Source organism: Sinocyclocheilus anshuiensis, unplaced genomic scaffold, assembly GCF_001515605.1.
Source record: "Sinocyclocheilus anshuiensis isolate Anshui unplaced genomic scaffold, SAMN03320099.WGS_v1.1 scaffold2442, whole genome shotgun sequence".
Taxonomy (NCBI): domain Eukaryota; kingdom Metazoa; phylum Chordata; class Actinopteri; order Cypriniformes; family Cyprinidae; genus Sinocyclocheilus; species Sinocyclocheilus anshuiensis.
Genome location: NW_015555909.1, coordinates 209726 through 213873, shown reverse-complemented (window position 1 = coordinate 213873; position 4148 = coordinate 209726).

The window sequence follows — 4148 nt, the reverse complement described above, 5'->3', positions numbered from 1 at the left end:
GTAAAAAAAAAACTAATATTGTGGAATATTACATTTTAAATGGACTGTTTTCTTTTTGAATATATTTCAAAATGTGATTGATTGCTGTGATCAAAGATGATTTCTCAGCATCATTACTTCAGTCTTCAGTGTCACATGATCCTTCAGGAATATTAATAAGAGCATGATACATTCAAAACAACAGCATTTGTTTGAAATAGAACTCTTTTATAACATTACAAATGCCTTTACTGTCACTTTTGATCAATTTAGTGTGTTCTTGAAAAAAGTATTATTTTTTGTTTAATCTTACATAATATTTTTGAATGATAGTGTATCACAGTTTCCATAAAACAAACATTAAGCATCAAAAACGTTTTTTCAAAAACTATTTTTTTCATGCACTTCATCAAATGCAGCCTTGGTGAGCATAACAGACTTCTTTTAAAAACATTTTTTTTTTAAATCTAAATTTTTCGAAACTTTTGACTTAGTGTACAGTATATGCTAGTGAACTCCTAAAATGTTTTAGTAGATGTACATCTTTTCTTCTTACATTTACATTCACATTTAAGCATTTAGCAGATGCTTTTATCCTGTATCTTCTGAAAGCATGGACCAAAAGTACTGTTTAGTTTCTTGTGCCTGGATTGTGTGTGTGTCTCTAGAATTTCCATGGTTCAGTTTTAACATAAACTAAAAGCTATAATAAATAGTGACAAGCTAAACGTTCTGTTGCAACAGGAAATAATACATTTCAGAGGAAAAAATGGCTTGAAATTTCCATTTCGTTGGCTCTTTAAAGATTTGATCATTTATGCCTCAAAGCTAAAAATGAGATGTCATCTGTTCTTTATTACTAATTAGCATTTAAACAAATAATTTCTGTTTTAGAAGTAATTTAATTTACAACAATTGTTCTGTGTCTGAGAGTAATTACTATCTTTTTCCAACAATAAATGTACACTCTAATGGCAATTCTGAACGATTTTACGTTTTGTGAATTGGTGGCAAATTCGTATGATATTTGTACGATCTGCCGACGTCCCACTGAGGGTTATAGGTTTAGAAGTGGATCATGTTTTTTTTCTCAAAATCATACGTCTTTGTACCAATCGAATCATATATATTAGTCGCTGTTTTTATGGATGTAAGGTGTTGGGATAGTTTGTTTAACAATTATTTAGTGCCATCATCTCACACTACTGTCATGGTTCAATTTACCTAATTACTGTACTTATAAGAGAACAGCTGTTCAATTAGCCCTGTGATTGGCTGGATGACCTGTCAATCAACCAACCAGAAAGGGTTTGACTGCTTTCTATAATGGAGCCACCAATTCACTGATATGTGCCATTGTTGTGTTCATATGTGACAATGTCAAAACATGCCAGAAACAGAAACGCCATAAAACCACCACAAATACGCCGTATGATTTCTCTGAAGTTATGTGATTATAGCTTTGTGTGAGGAACAGGACTTAATTTAAGTTCTTCACTGAAACTTTCCTCCACTGCAGCTCGAACACGTTTCACAGCAGGTCTGCTGTTGATGCTGAACCTCACTCGATAACTCATGCTGTAACCAGGGAGTTTTGAGAGCTACAGCGTCTCATTTGTTCAATTATACGTTACAGTGTCGAGTGTTCTGGCAATAAACATTTTGCCTGGCAATGATCCACTGAGAAGCAACAAACCTGTAGCTATTGCAAACCCCACCTCACTATAGAGACTTTCTGGATGCGCCTCTGCTCAATATAATAATGAATAATATAGTTTACAAAATTATGCCTTTTGTCTGATTTTGGAGCTTGGCTGGTAACTATAAACTTGGGGCTGAATTTGAATTCACTTGTTGATAGCCGTTCACAGAGTTGGGTAGATGAAGAAAACTGTAGTTAGTAACTTAATCTTGGTTTAGGTAATGTATTCTGACTACTTTTTAGATTACTTTACATTACTTTTTGGTTGTACTTTATTTTACAGTACATGTACTTACAATGTACTTACTAAAGAAAGTACTGGTAATATAAGGTAACTACATGGGGTAGGGTTAGTACCTAGTTATTGGCTACGTTCACACCATCCATTTTTGGGATTAACAACCGTATTTTCTTTACAGGTGTGAGTCTGGAAATGTCCCGTTCACACAGCAGCTTACAGTTTAGAATACTGTCTGTATGAACGCGCAACGGGAGTCAAGCCGTATTCCTTACCAGTAACCATAGCGACAGTGACCAAAGTAAAATCAAAGATGGCGACGTCCATAAAACTGAAAGTCTTATCACTTTCTGACACGACAAGAATCCAATCGAGCCACGAATTCATCCGTCAAATCTTGATCTAATCAATTCATTGGTTTAATCTAATGGTCTAATCTAATTTCCAATCTCTGGTGGAAAACTGATGGAATCTAAAAATTTCAGGTGACAGACACGCAGCTCATTTCTCCGTCGTCACTGTAAGTTACCGAAAGCACACATGAAAACACGTAACATACGTTAGACACGCATTTGTGCGGCTCCCTCTCGCACTGTATGAAGTGACAGCCAACTAGTTGTCCAGTCCGGTTCCGTTCACACAGCGCGTGTGTTCCAAGAATGCGGTTGTGAGTCCTGAACATTTACAGGTGCGAGTTCGGTTACAGAATGCGGTTGTGAGTCCTGAACATTTACAGGTGTGAGTTCGGTTACAGAATGCGGTGGTCACACCCGTAAATAACCGAACTGTGTGTGAACGTAACCGTATTAAGGATTCAAATACAGGACTGACAACCGCATTCTGCTGCTGTGTGAACGTGGCCATTGTAATTGCTACAATAAGTACATGGTATGTACATGAGGAACAGGACTGTAAAATAACCATATAATTACCATTAAACATACCATATTGATATAAAAAAGCAAAGAGAAAGAAACCATATTCTATTTTTTTATATCAACATCATAAAATGCAATAACCATTACATTACACCAAGGTTTCCCAAACTGGGCTTAACGTAAAAATTGCAGTGGGTTTGATTGAATTGATACAAAGATAATTAATTAAACCATAAGACAAATATTTAAACAGTTGAACACTAAAAATAGAAATATTTAACTTGTTTGCCTGCAAGTCAATGTCACCATTAACCAACATCAGAGGACTGTAAACATGGCAATGTATTGTGAAATTATTTGAAATAATAACTGCCTTAGAGATATTTCAAGTAAATATTTCATTTGGCTGACAAAAAAAAAAAAAACATTTGGCACTCTGTGCATTATATGAACAAACATTGATTTACATTAAAACAACAATGACATTACATGCCCAAAATCTTCCAGAATCACCAGTTACTGGATGTCACTCTGGATATTATGACGTGTTTCACAGCTATACATCACCAGTGTTTAATAACTTGCATAATTATTTGTTTCATACATGGTCTAATTGCTTGAGAGGTGTTCTTTTACACCCAAATTCAGAAGCTTGCATTGACATGACAATTACATGACCATTCTATGTGAATAGTCAAAGCTAAGTGGTACGACAGTAGACAGTATTTAAAAGAGAGAGAGAAAAAAAAGAAGAATTAGGGAGACTAAATAAATTGTGAATAATTTACTGCCATTGTGTGAATAATATGTAATCATGTAGGCTAATCCATAAAAAAGTAACTGTAATCTGATTATGAGCATTATAAAATGTAATATACTCGAATTAGGAGTACTTGATTTTTGGAACTTGATTACACGATCCAGATTACACGCAATCTGCATGGTTCTATGTGTTTTCTTAAGATACGTTTACCAAATTACCAATTTCAACTCAAATATGTGTAGAACGTTATAGAACTGAGTAAAATAACAAAGTTACCACATGCTAAAGTAAATTAATCTCTTTCTATTTACTACTACCTATCGCATGTTAACTAACATATGTTACCCTGGAGCACAAAAGCAGTCTTAAGTCGCTGGGGTATATTTGTAGCAAAAGCCAACAATACATTGTATGGGTAAAAATTATAGATTTTTCTTTTATGCCAAAAATCATTAGGATATTAAGTAAAGATCATGTTCCATGAAGATATTTTGTAACTTTCCTACCGTAAATATATTAAAACTTAATTTTTGATTAGTAATATGCATTGCTAAGAACTTCATTTGGACAACTTTAAAGATGATTTTC